Source organism: Heptranchias perlo, unplaced genomic scaffold (assembly GCF_035084215.1).
Source record: "Heptranchias perlo isolate sHepPer1 unplaced genomic scaffold, sHepPer1.hap1 HAP1_SCAFFOLD_306, whole genome shotgun sequence".
Lineage (NCBI taxonomy): Eukaryota > Metazoa > Chordata > Chondrichthyes > Hexanchiformes > Hexanchidae > Heptranchias > Heptranchias perlo.
This window is the reverse complement of record NW_027139318.1, coordinates 51,168-68,709: the sequence shown is the minus strand read 5'-3', so window position 1 is coordinate 68,709 and position 17,542 is coordinate 51,168. Positions and strand designations below refer to the sequence as shown.

Sequence of the window (17,542 nt, the reverse complement as noted above, 5' to 3'; positions counted from 1 at the left end):
ATATATAATTAGTGTCTCTAACCCTATATATATATATAATTAGTGTCTCTAACCCTATATATATATAATTAGTGTCTCTAACCCTATATATATATAATTAGTGTCTCTAACCCTATATATATATATATATAATTAGTGTCTCTAACCCTATATATATATATATAATTAGTGTCTCTAACCCTATATATATATATAATTAGTGTCTCTAACCCTATATATATATATATAATTAGTGTCTCTAACCCTATATATATATAATTAGTGTCTCTAACCCTATATATATATAATTAGTGTCTCTAACCCTATATATATATATAATTAGTGTCTCTAACCCTATATATATATATAATTAGTGTCTCTAACCCTATATATATATATAATTAGTGTCTCTAACCCTATATATATATATAATTAGTGTCTCTAACCCTATATATATATAATTTGTGTCTCTAACCCTATATATATATAATTAGTGTCTCTAACCCTATATATATATATAATTAGTGTCTCTAACCCTATATATATATATAATTAGTGTCTCTAACCCTATATATATATATAATTAGTGTCTCTAACCCTATATATATATATAATTAGTGTCTCTAACCCTAAATATAGATAATTAGTGTCTCTAACCCTATATATATATATAATTAGTGTCTCTAACCCTATATATATATAATTAGTGTATATAACCCTATATATATAATTAGTGTCTCTAACCCTATATATATATATAATTAGTGTCTCTAACCCTATATATATATATAATTAGTGTCTCTAACCCTATATATATATATAATTAGTGTCTCTAACCCTATATATATATAATTAGTGTCTCTAACCCTATATATATATATATAATTAGTGTCTCTAACCCTATATATATATAATTAGTGTCTCTAACCCTATATATATATATAATTAGTGTCTCTAACCCTATATATATATAATTAGTGTCTCTAACCCTATATATATATAATTAGTGTCTCTAACCCTATATATATATAATTAGTGTCTCTAACCCTATATATATATAATTAGTGTCTCTAACCCTATCTATATATATAATTAGTGTCTCTAACCCTATATATATATAATTAGTGTCTCTAACCCTATATATATATAATTAGTGTCTCTAACCCTATATATATATAATTAGTGTCTCTAACCCTATATATATATAATTAGTGTCCCTAACCCTATATATATATAATTAGTGTCTCTAACCCTATATATATATAATTAGTGTCTCTAACCCGAAATATATATATAATTAGTGTATAGAACCCTATATATATATATAATTAGTGTCTCTAACCCTATATATATATATAATTAGTGTCTCTAACCCTATATATAATTAGTGTCTCTAACCCTATATATATATATAATTAGTGTCTCTAACCCTATATATATATACAATTAGTGTCTCTAACCCTATATATATAATTAGTGTATAGAACCCTATATATATATATAATTAGTGTCTCTAACCCTATATATATATATATAATTAGTGTCTCTAACCCTATATATATATAATTAGTGTCTCTAACCCTATATATATATATAATTAGTGTCTCTAACCCTATATATATATAATTAGTGTCTCTAACCCTATATATATATAATTAGTGTCTCTAACCCTATATATATATATAATTAGTGTCTCTAACCCTATATATATATAATTAGTGTCTCTAACCGTATATATATATATAATTAGTGTCTCTAACCCTATATATATATAATTAGTGTCTCTAACCCTATATATATATATAATTAGTGTCTCTAACCCTATATATATATATAATTAGTGTCTCTAACCCTATATATATATATAATTAGTGTCTCTAACCCTATATATATATATAATTAGTGTCTCTAACCCTATATATATATATAATTAGTGTCTCTAACCCTATATATATATATAATTAGTGTCTCTAACCCTATATATATATATAATTAGTGTCTCTAACCCTATATATATATAATTAGTGTCTCTAACCCTATATATATATATAATTAGTGTCTCTAACCCTATATATATATAATTAGTGTCTCTAACCCTATATATATATAATTAGTGTCTCTAACCCGAAATATATATATAATTAGTGTATAGAACCCTATATATATATATAATTAGTGTCTCTAACCCTATATATATATATAATTAGTGTCTCTAACCCTATATATAATTAGTGTCTCTAACCCTATATATATATATAATTAGTGTCTCTAACCCTATATATATATACAATTAGTGTCTCTAACCCTATATATATAATTAGTGTATAGAACCCTATATATATATAATTAGTGTCTCTAACCCTATATATATATATATATAATTAGTGTCTCTAACCCTATATATATATAATTAGTGTCTCTAACCCTATATATATATATAATTAGTGTCTCTAACCCTATATATATATAATTAGTGTCTCTAACCCTATATATATATAATTAGTGTCTCTAACCCTATATATATATATAATTAGTGTCTCTAACCCTATATATATATAATTAGTGTCTCTAACCCTATATATATATATAATTAGTGTCTCTAACCCTATATATATATAATTAGTGTCTCTAACCCTATATATATATATAATTAGTGTCTCTAACCCTATATATATATATAATTAGTGTCTCTAACCCTATATATATATATAATTAGTGTCTCTAACCCTATATATATATATAATTAGTGTCTCTAACCCTATATATATATATAATTAGTGTCTCTAACCCTATATATATATATAATTAGTGTCTCTAACCCTATATATATATATAATTAGTGTCTCTAACCCTATATATATATAATTAGTGTCTCTAACCCTATATATATATATAATTAGTGTCTCTAACCCTATATATATATAATTAGTGTCTCTAACCCTATATATATATAATTAGTGTCTCTAACCCGATATATATATATAATTAGTGTCTCTAACCCTATATATATATAATTAGTGTCTCTAACCCTATATATATATAATTAGTGTCTCTAACCCTATATATATATATATAATTAGTGTCTCTAACCCTATATATATATATAATTAGTGTCTCTAACCCTATATATATATATATAATTCGTGTCTCTAACCCTATATATATATATAATTAGTGTCTCTAACCCTGTATATATATAATTAGTGTCTCTAACCCTATATATATATATAATTAGTGTCTCTAACCCCATATATATATATAATTAGTGTCTCTAACCCTGTATATATATAATTAGTGTCTCTAACCCTATATATATATATAATTAGTGTCTCTAACCCTATATATATAATTAGTGTCTCTAACCCTATATATATATAATTAGTGTCTCTAACCCTGTATATATATAATTAGTGTCTCTAACCCTATATATATATATATAATTAGTGTCTCTAACCCTATATATATATATAATTAGTGTCTCTAACCCTATATATATACATATAATTAGTGTCTCTAACCCTATATATATATATAATTAGTGTCTCTAACCCTGTATATATATAATTAGTGTCTCTAACCCTATATATATATATAATTAGTGTCTCTAACCCTATATATATATAATTAGTGTCTCTAACCCTATATATATATATAATTAGTGTCTCTAACCCTGTATATATATAATTAGTGTCTCTAACCCTATATATATATATAATTAGTGTCTCTAACCCTATATATATATAATTAGTGTCTCTAACCCTATATATATATAATTAGTGTCTCTAACCCTATATATATATAATTAGTGTCTCTAACCCTATATATATATATAATTAGTGTCTCTAACCCTATATATATATAATTAGTGTCTCTAACCCTATATATATATATAATTAGTGTCTCTAACCCTATAGAAATATAATTAGTGTCTCTAACCCTATATATATATAATTAGTGTCTCTAACCCTATATATATAATTAGTGTCTCTAACCCTATATATATATATAATTAGTGTCTCTAACCCTATATATATATAATTCGTGTCTCTAACCCTATATATATATATAATTAGTGTCTCTAACCCTGTATATATATAATTAGTGTCTCTAACCCTATATATATATATAATTAGTGTCTCTAACCCCATATATATATATAATTAGTGTCTCTAACCCTGTATATATATAATTAGTGTCTCTAACCCTATATATATATATAATTAGTGTCTCTAACCCTATATATATATAATTAGTGTCTCTAACCCTATATATATATAATTAGTGTCTCTAACCCTGTATATATATAATTAGTGTCTCTAACCCTATATATATATATATAATTAGTGTCTCTAACCCTATATATATATATAATTAGTGTCTCTAACCCTATATATATACATATAATTAGTGTCTCTAACCCTATATATATATATAATTAGTGTCTCTAACCCTGTATATATATAATTAGTGTCTCTAACCCTATATATATATATAATTAGTGTCTCTAACCCTATATATATATAATTAGTGTCTCTAACCCTATATATATATATAATTAGTGTCTCTAACCCTGTATATATATAATTAGTGTCTCTAACCCTATATATATATATAATTAGTGTCTCTAACCCTATATATATATAATTAGTGTCTCTAACCCTATATATATATAATTAGTGTCTCTAACCCTATATATATATAATTAGTGTCTCTAACCCTATATATATATATAATTAGTGTCTCTAACCCTATATATATATAATTAGTGTCTCTAACCCTATATATATATATAATTAGTGTCTCTAACCCTATAGAAATATAATTAGTGTCTCTAACCCTATATATATATAATTAGTGTCTCTAACCCTATATATATAATTAGTGTCTCTAACCCTATATATATATATAATTAGTGTATATAACCCTATATATATATAATTAGTGTCTCTAACCCTATATATATATAATTAGTGTCTCTAACCCTATATATATATACAATTAGTGTCTCTAACCCTATATATATATATAATTACAGTGTATATAACCCTATATATATATATAATTACAGTGTCTCTAACCCTATATATATATAATTACAGTGTCTCTAACCCTATATATATATAATTAGTGTATATAACCCTATATATATATAATTAGTGTGTCTAACCATATATATATATATATAATTAGTGTCTCTAACCCGATATATATATATAATTAGTGTCTCTAACCCTATATATATAATTAGTGTCTCTAACCCTATATATATATATAATTACAGTGTATATAACCCTATATATATAATTAGTGTCTCTAACCCTATATATATATAATTAGTGTCTCTAACCCTATATATATAATTAGTGTCTCTAACCCTATATATATAATTAGTGTCTCTAACCCTATATATATAATTAGTGTCTCTAACCCTATATATATATATAATTAGTGTCTCTAACCCTATAGAAATATAATTAGTGTCTCTAACCCTATATATATATAATTAGTGTCTCTAACCCTATATATATAATTAGTGTCTCTAACCCTATATATATATATAATTAGTGTATATAACCCTATATATATATAATTAGTGTCTCTAACCCTATATATATATAATTCGTGTCTCTAAGCCTATATATATATATAATTAGTGTCTCTAACCCTATATATATATATAATTACAGTGTATATAACCCTATATATATATATAATTACAGTGTCTCTAACCCTATATATATATAATTACAGTGTCTCTAACCCTATATATATATAATTAGTGTATATAACCCTATATATATATAATTAGTGTGTCTAACCATATATATATATATATAATTAGTGTCTCTAACCCGATATATATATATAATTAGTGTCTCTAACCCTATATATATAATTAGTGTCTCTAACCCTATATATATATATAATTACAGTGTATATAACCCTATATATATAATTACTGTCTCTAACCCTATATATATATAATTAGTGTCTCTAACCCTATATATATAATTAGTGTCTCTAACCCTATATATATAATTAGTGTCTCTAACCCTATATATATATAATTAGTGTCTCTAACCCTATATATATATATATAATTAGTGTCTCTAACCCTATATATATATATAATTAGTGTCTCTAACCCTATATATATATAATTAGTGTATAGAACCCTATATATATATATAATTGGTGTATATAACCCTATATATATATAATTAGTGTCTCTAACCCTATATATATATAATTAGTGTCTCTAACCCTATATATATATATATATAATTAGTGTATAGAACCCTATATATATATAATTAGTGTATAGAACCCTATATATATATATAATTAGTGTCTCTAACCCTATATATATATATAATTAGTGTATAGAACCCTATATATATATATAATTAGTGTCTCTAACCCTATATATATATAATTAGTGTCTCTAACCCTATATATATATAATTAGTGTCTCTAACCCTATATATATATATATAATTAGTGTCTCTAACCCTATATATATATATAATTAGTGTATAGAACCCTATATATATATATAATTAGTGTCTCTAACCCTATATATATATAATTAGTGTCTCTAACCCTATATATATATATAATTAGTGTCTCTAACCCTATATATATATAATTAGTGTCTCTAACCCTATATATATATATAATTAGTGTCTCTAACCCTATATATATAATTAGTGTCTCTAACCCTATATATATAATTAGTGTCTCTAACCCTATATATATATATAATTAGTGTCTCTAACCCTATATATATATATAATTACAGTGTATATAACCCTATATATATATATAATTACAGTGTCTCTAACCCTATATATATATAATTACAGTGTCTCTAACCCTATATATATATAATTAGTGTATATAACCCTATATATATATAATTAGTGTGTCTAACCATATATATATATATATAATTAGTGTCTCTAACCCGATATATATATATAATTAGTGTCTCTAACCCTATATATATAATTAGTGTCTCTAACCCTATATATATATATAATTACAGTGTATATAACCCTATATATATAATTACTGTCTCTAACCCTATATATATATAATTAGTGTCTCTAACCCTATATATATAATTAGTGTCTCTAACCCTATATATATAATTAGTGTCTCTAACCCTATATATATATAATTAGTGTCTCTAACCCTATATATATATATATAATTAGTGTCTCTAACCCTATATATATATATAATTAGTGTCTCTAACCCTATATATATATAATTAGTGTATAGAACCCTATATATATATATAATTGGTGTATATAACCCTATATATATATAATTAGTGTCTCTAACCCTATATATATATAATTAGTGTCTCTAACCCTATATATATATATATATAATTAGTGTATAGAACCCTATATATATATAATTAGTGTATAGAACCCTATATATATATATAATTAGTGTCTCTAACCCTATATATATATATAATTAGTGTATAGAACCCTATATATATATATAATTAGTGTCTCTAACCCTATATATATATAATTAGTGTCTCTAACCCTATATATATATAATTAGTGTCTCTAACCCTATATATATATATATAATTAGTGTCTCTAACCCTATATATATATATAATTAGTGTATAGAACCCTATATATATATATAATTAGTGTCTCTAACCCTATATATATATAATTAGTGTCTCTAACCCTATATATATATATAATTAGTGTCTCTAACCCTATATATATATAATTAGTGTCTCTAACCCTATATATATATATAATTAGTGTCTCTAACCCTATATATATAATTAGTGTCTCTAACCCTATATATATAATTAGTGTCTCTAACCCTATATATATATATAATTAGTGTCTCTAACCCTATATATATATAATTAGTGTCTCTAACCCTATATATATATATAATTACAGTGTATATAACCCTATATATATATATAATTACAGTGTCTCTAACCCTATATATATATAATTACAGTGTCTCTAACCCTATATATATATAATTAGTGTATATAACCCTATATATATATAATTAGTGTGTCTAACCATATATATATATATATAATTAGTGTCTCTAACCCGATATATATATATAATTAGTGTCTCTAACCCTATATATATAATTAGTGTCTCTAACCCTATATATATATATAATTACAGTGTATATAACCCTATATATATAATTAGTGTCTCTAACCCTATATATATATAATTAGTGTCTCTAACCCTATATATATAATTAGTGTCTCTAACCCTATATATATAATTAGTGTCTCTAACCCTATATATATATATAATTAGTGTCTCTAACCCTATAGAAATATAATTAGTGTCTCTAACCCTATATATATAATTAGTGTCTCTAACCCTATATATATAATTAGTGTCTCTAACCCTATATATATATATAATTAGTGTATATAACCCTATATATATATAATTAGTGTCTCTAACCCTATATATATATAATTCGTGTCTCTAACCCTATATATATATATAATTAGTGTCTCTAACCCTATATATATAATTACAGTGTATATAACCCTATATATATATATAATTACAGTGTCTCTAACCCTATATATATATAATTACAGTGTCTCTAACCCTATATATATATAATTAGTGTATATAACCCTATATATATATAATTAGTGTGTCTAACCATATATATATATATATAATTAGTGTCTCTAACCCGATATATATATATAATTAGTGTCTCTAACCCTATATATATAATTAGTGTCTCTAACCCTATATATATATATAATTACAGTGTATATAACCCTATATATATAATTAGTGTCTCTAACCCTATATATATATAATTAGTGTCTCTAACCCTATATATATAATTAGTGTCTCTAACCCTATATATATAATTAGTGTCTCTAACCCTATATATATATAATTAGTGTCTCTAACCCTATATATATATATAATTAGTGTCTCTAACCCTATATATATATATAATTAGTGTCTCTAACCCTATATATATATAATTAGTGTATAGAACCCTATATATATATATAATTGGTGTATATAACCCTATATATATATAATTAGTGTCTCTAACCCTATATATATATAATTAGTGTCTCTAACCCGATATATATATATATAATTAGTGTATAGAACCCTATATATATATAATTAGTGTATAGAACCCTATATATATATATAATTAGTGTCTCTAACCCTATATATATATAATTAGTGTATAGAACCCTATATATATATATAATTAGTGTCTCTAACCCTATATATATATAATTAGTGTCTCTAACCCTATATATATATAATTAGTGTCTCTAACCCTATATATATATATATAATTAGTGTCTCTAACCCTATATATATATATAATTAGTGTATAGAACCCTATATATATATAATTAGTGTCTCTAACCCTATATATATATAATTAGTGTCTCTAACCCTATATATATATATAATTAGTGTCTCTAACCCTATATATATATAATTAGTGTCTCTAACCCTATATATATATATAATTAGTGTCTCTAACCCTATATATATAATTAGTGTCTCTAACCCTATATATAATTAGTGTCTCTAACCCTATATATATATATAATTAGTGTATAGAACCCTATATATATATAATTAGTGTCTCTAACCCTATATATATATAATTAGTGTCTCTAACCCTATATATATATATAATTAGTGTCTCTAACCCTATATATATATAATTAGTGTCTCTAACCCTATATATATATATAATTAGTGTCTCTAACCCTATATATATAATTAGTGTCTCTAACCCTATATATAATTAGTGTCTCTAACCCTATATATATATATAATTAGTGTCTCTAACCCTATATATATATAATTAGTGTCTCTAACCCTATATATATATATAATTAGTGTCTCTAACCCTATATATATAATTAGTGTCTCTAACCCTATATATATATAATTAGTGTCTCTAACCCTATATATATAATTAGTGTCTCTAACCCTATATATATATAATTAGTGTCTCTAACCCTATATATATATATAATTAGTGTCTCTAACCCTATATATATATAATTAGTGTCTCTAACCCTATATATATATAATTAGTGTCTCTAACCCTATATATATATATATAATTAGTGTCTCTAACCCTATATATATATATAATTAGTGTCTCTAACCCTATATATATATATAATTCGTGTCTCTAACCCTATATATATATATAATTAGTGTCTCTAACCCTGTATATATATAATTAGTGTCTCTAACCCTATATATATATATAATTAGTGTCTCTAACCCCATATATATATATAATTAGTGTCTCTAACCCTGTATATATAATTAGTGTCTCTAACCCTATATATATATATAATTAGTGTCTCTAACCCTATATATATATAATTAGTGTCTCTAACCCTATATATATATAATTAGTGTCTCTAACCCTGTATATATATAATTAGTGTCTCTAACCCTATATATATATATATAATTAGTGTCTCTAACCCTATATATATATATATAATTAGTGTCTCTAACCCTATATATATACATATAATTAGTGTCTCTAACCCTATATATATATATAATTAGTGTCTCTAACCCTGTATATATATAATTAGTGTCTCTAACCCTATATATATATATAATTAGTGTCTCTAACCCTATATATATATAATTAGTGTCTCTAACCCTATATATATATATAATTAGTGTCTCTAACCCTGTATATATATAATTAGTGTCTCTAACCCTATATATATATATAATTAGTGTCTCTAACCCTATATATATATAATTAGTGTCTCTAACCCTATATATATATAATTAGTGTCTCTAACCCTATATATATATAATTAGTGTCTCTAACCCTATATATATATATATAATTAGTGTCTCTAACCCTATATATATATAATTAGTGTCTCTAACCCTATATATATATATAATTAGTGTCTCTAACCCTATAGAAATATAATTAGTGTCTCTAACCCTATATATATATAATTAGTGTCTCTAACCCTATATATATAATTAGTGTCTCTAACCCTATATATATATATAATTAGTGTATATAACCCTATATATATATAATTAGTGTCTCTAACCCTATATATATATAATTAGTGTCTCTAACCCTATATATATATACAATTAGTGTCTCTAACCCTATATATATATATAATTACAGTGTATATAACCCTATATATATATATATAATTACAGTGTCTCTAACCCTATATATATATAATTACAGTGTCTCTAACCCTATATATATATAATTAGTGTATATAACCCTATATATATATAATTAGTGTGTCTAACCATATATATATATATATAATTAGTGTCTCTAACCCGATATATATATATAATTAGTGTCTCTAACCCTATATATATAATTAGTGTCTCTAACCCTATATATATATATAATTACAGTGTATATAACCCTATATATATAATTAGTGTCTCTAACCCTATATATATATAATTAGTGTCTCTAACCCTATATATATAATTAGTGTCTCTAACCCTATATATATAATTAGTGTCTCTAACCCTATATATATAATTAGTGTCTCTAACCCTATATATATATATATAATTAGTGTCTCTAACCCTATAGAAATATAATTAGTGTCTCTAACCCTATATATATATAATTAGTGTCTCTAACCCTATATATATAATTAGTGTCTCTAACCCTATATATATATATAATTAGTGTATATAACCCTATATATATATAATTAGTGTCTCTAACCCTATATATATATAATTCGTGTCTCTAACCCTATATATATATATAATTAGTGTCTCTAACCCTATATATATATATAATTACAGTGTATATAACCCTATATATATATATAATTACAGTGTCTCTAACCCTATATATATATAATTACAGTGTCTCTAACCCTATATATATATAATTAGTGTATATAACCCTATATATATATAATTAGTGTGTCTAACCATATATATATATATATAATTAGTGTCTCTAACCCGATATATATATATAATTAGTGTCTCTAACCCTATATATATAATTAGTGTCTCTAACCCTATATATATATATAATTACAGTGTATATAACCCTATATATATAATTACTGTCTCTAACCCTATATATATATAATTAGTGTCTCTAACCCTATATATATAATTAGTGTCTCTAACCCTATATATATAATTAGTGTCTCTAACCCTATATATATATAATTAGTGTCTCTAACCCTATATATATATATATAATTAGTGTCTCTAACCCTATATATATATTTAATTAGTTTCTCTAACCCTATATATATATAATTAGTGTATAGAACCCTATATATATATATAATTGGTGTATATAACCCTATATATATATAATTAGTGTCTCTAACCCTATATATATATAATTAGTGTCTCTAACCCTATATATATATATATAATTAGTGTATAGAACCCTATATATATATAATTAGTGTATAGAACCCTATATATATATATAATTAGTGTCTCTAACCCTATATATATATATAATTAGTGTATAGAACCCTATATATATATATAATTAGTGTCTCTAACCCTATATATATATAATTAGTGTCTCTAACCCTATATATATATAATTAGTGTCTCTAACCCTATATATATATATATATAATTAGTGTCTCTAACCCTATATATATATATAATTAGTGTATAGAACCCTATATATATATATAATTAGTGTCTCTAACCCTATATATATATAATTAGTGTCTCTAACCCTATATATATATATATAATTAGTGTCTCTAACCCTATATATATATAATTAGTGTCTCTAACCCTATATATATATATAATTAGTGTCTCTAACCCTATATATATAATTAGTGTCTCTAACCCTATATATATAATTAGTGTATCTAACCCTATATATATATATAATTAGTGTCTCTAACCCTATATATATATAATTAGTGTCTCTAACCCTATATATATATATAATTACAGTGTATATAACCCTATATATATATATAATTACAGTGTCTCTAACCCTATATATATATAATTACAGTGTCTCTAACCCTATATATATATAATTAGTGTATATAACCCTATATATATATAATTAGTGTGTCTAACCATATATATATATATATAATTAGTGTCTCTAACCCGATATATATATATAATTAGTGTCTCTAACCCTATATATATAATTAGTGTCTCTAACCCTATATATATATATAATTACAGTGTATATAACCCTATATATATAATTAGTGTCTCTAACCCTATATATATATAATTAGTGTCTCTAACCCTATATATATAATTAGTGTCTCTAACCCTATATATATAATTAGTGTCTCTAACCCTATATATATATATAATTAGTGTCTCTAACCCTATAGAAATATAATTAGTGTCTCTAACCCTATATATATATAATTAGTGTCTCTAACCCTATATATATAATTAGTGTCTCTAACCCTATATATATATATAATTAGTGTATATAACCCTATATATATATAATTAGTGTCTCTAACCCTATATATATATAATTCGTGTCTCTAACCCTATATATATATAATTAGTGTCTCTAACCCTATATATATAATTACAGTGTATATAACCCTATATATATATATAATTACAGTGTCTCTAACCCTATATATATATAATTACAGTGTCTCTAACCCTATATATATATAATTAGTGTATATAACCCTATATATATATAATTAGTGTGTCTAACCATATATATATATATATAATTAGTGTCTCTAACCCGATATATATATATAATTAGTGTCTCTAACCCTATATATATAATTAGTGTCTCTAACCCTATATATATATATAATTACAGTGTATATAACCCTATATATATAATTAGTGTCTCTAACCCTATATATATATAATTAGTGTCTCTAACCCTATATATATAATTAGTGTCTCTAACCCTATATATATAATTAGTGTCTCTAACCCTATATATATATAATTAGTGTCTCTAACCCTATATATATATATAATTAGTGTCTCTAACCCTATATATATATATAATTAGTGTCTCTAACCCTATATATATATAATTAGTGTATAGAACCCTATATATATATATAATTGGTGTATATAACCCTATATATATATAATTAGTGTCTCTAACCCTATATATATATAATTAGTGTCTCTAACCCGATATATATATATAATTAGTGTATAGAACCCTATATATATATAATTAGTGTATAGAACCCTATATATATATATAATTAGTGTCTCTAACCCTATATATATATAATTAGTGTATAGAACCCTATATATATATATAATTAGTGTCTCTAACCCTATATATATATAATTAGTGTCTCTAACCCTATATATATATAATTAGTGTCTCTAACCCTATATATATATATATAATTAGTGTCTCTAACCCTATATATATATATAATTAGTGTATAGAACCCTATATATATATAATTAGTGTCTCTAACCCTATATATATATAATTAGTGTCTCTAACCCTATATATATATATAATTAGTGTCTCTAACCCTATATATATATAATTAGTGTCTCTAACCCTATATATATATATAATTAGTGTCTCTAACCCTATATATATAATTAGTGTCTCTAACCCTATATATAATTAGTGTCTCTAACCCTATATATATATATAATTAGTGTATAGAACCCTATATATATATAATTAGTGTCTCTAACCCTATATATATATAATTAGTGTCTCTAACCCTATATATATATATAATTAGTGTCTCTAACCCTATATATATATAATTAGTGTCTCTAACCCTATATATATATATAATTAGTGTCTCTAACCCTATATATATAATTAGTGTCTCTAACCCTATATATAATTAGTGTCTCTAACCCTATATATATATATAATTAGTGTCTCTAACCCTATATATATATAATTAGTGTCTCTAACCCTATATATATATATAATTAGTGTCTCTAACCCTATATATATAATTAGTGTCTCTAACCCTATATATATATATAATTAGTGTCTCTAACCCTATATATATAATTAGTGTCTCTAACCCTATATATATATAATTAGTGTCTCTAACCCTATATATATATAATTAGTGTCTCTAACCCTATATATATATAATTAGTGTCTCTAACCCTATATATATATGTAATTAGTGTCTCTAACCCTATATATATATAATTAGTGTCTCTAACCCTATATATATAATTAGTGTCTCTAACCCTATATATATATAATTAGTGTCTCTAACCCTATATTTATATATAATTAGTGTCTCTAACCCTATATATATATAATTAGTGTCTCTAACCCTATATATATATAATTAGTGTCTCTAACCCTATATATATATAATTAGTGTCTCTAACCCTATATATATATATAATTAGTGTCTCTAACCCTATATATATATATAATTAGTGTCTCTAACCCTATATATATATAATTAGTGTCTCTAACCCTATATATATATAATTAGTGTCTCTAACCCTATATATATATATATAATTAGTGTCTCTAACCCTATATATATATATTAGTGTCTCTAACCCTATATATATATAATTAGTGTCTCTAACCCTATATATATATAATTAGTGTCTCTAACCCTATATATATATAATTAGTGTCTCTAACCCTATATATATATAATTAGTGTCTCTAACCCTATATATATATAATTAGTGTCTCTAACCCTATATATATATAATTAGTGTCTCTAACCCTATATATATATATAATTAGTGTCTCTAACCCTATATATATATAATTTGTGTCTCTAACCCTATATATATATAATTAGTGTCTCTAACCCTATATATATATATAATTAGTGTCTCTAACCCTATATATATATATATAATTAGTGTCTCTAACCCTATATATATATATAATTAGTGTCTCTAACCCTATATATATATATAATTAGTGTCTCTAACCCTAAATATAGATAATTAGTGTCTCTAACCCTATATATATATATAATTAGTGTCTCTAACCCTATATATATATAATTAGTGTATATAACCCTATATATATAATTAGTGTCTCTAACCCTATATATATATATAATTAGTGTCTCTAACCCTATATATATATATAATTAGTGTCTCTAACCCTATATATATATATAATTAGTGTCTCTAACCCTATATATATATAATTAGTGTCTCTAACCCTATATATATATATATAATTAGTGTCTCTAACCCTATATATATATAATTAGTGTCTCTAACCCTATATATATATATAATTAGTGTCTCTAACCCTATATATATATAATTAGTGTCTCTAACCCTATATATATATAATTAGTGTCTCTAACCCTATATATATATAATTAGTGTCTCTAACCCTATATATATATAATTAGTGTCTCTAACCCTATATATATATATAATTAGTGTCTCTAACCCTATATATATATAATTAGTGTCTCTAACCCTATATATATATAATTAGTGTCTCTAACCCTATATATATATAATTAGTGTCTCTAACCCTATATATATATATAATTAGTGTCCCTAACCCTATATATATATAATTAGTGTCTCTAACCCTATATATATATAATTAGTGTCTCTAACCCTATATATATATATAATTAGTGTATAGAACCCTATATATATATATATAATTAGTGTCTCTAACCCTATATATATATAATTAGTGTCTCTAACCCTATATATAATTAGTGTCTCTAACCCTATATATATATATAATTAGTGTCTCTAACCCTATATATATATACAATTAGTGTCTCTAACCCTATATATATATATAATTAGTGTATAGAACCCTATATATATATATAATTAGTGTCTCTAACCCTATATATATATAATTAGTGTCTCTAACCCTATATATATATAATTAGTGTCTCTAACCCTATATATATATATCATTAGTGTCTCTAACCCTATATATATATAATTAGTGTCTCTAACCCTATATATATATAATTAGTGTCTCTAACCCTATATATATATATAATTAGTGTCTCTAACCCTATATATATATTAGTGTCTCTAACCCTATATATATATATAATTAGTGTCTCTAACCCTATATATATATAATTAGTGTCTCTAACCCTATATATATATATAATTAGTGTCTCTAACCCTATATATATATAATTAGTGTCTCTAACCCTATATATATATATAATTAGTGTCTCTAACCCTATATATATATAATTAGTGTCTCTAACCCTATATATATATAATTAGTGTCTCTAACCCTATATATATATATATAATTAGTGTCTCTAACCCTATATATATATAATTAGTGTCTCTAACCCTATATATATATAATTAGTGTCTCTAACCCTATATATATATAATTAGTGTCTCTAACCCTATATATATATAATTAGTGTCTCTAACCCTATATATATATAATTAGTGTCTCTAACCCTATATATATATATATAATTAGTGTCTCTAACCCTATATATATATAATTAGTGTCTCTAACCCTATATATATATATAATTACAGTT

General features: G+C 23.3%; 1 protein-coding gene across 4 annotated transcripts in view; it reads right to left on the bottom strand.

Annotated features, from left to right (window-relative positions):
- Positions 1–17,542, bottom strand: part of osgep (O-sialoglycoprotein endopeptidase) — an 82,279-nt gene that overhangs the window by 63,817 nt on the left and 920 nt on the right. The gene's annotated exons all lie outside the window — the stretch shown is intronic.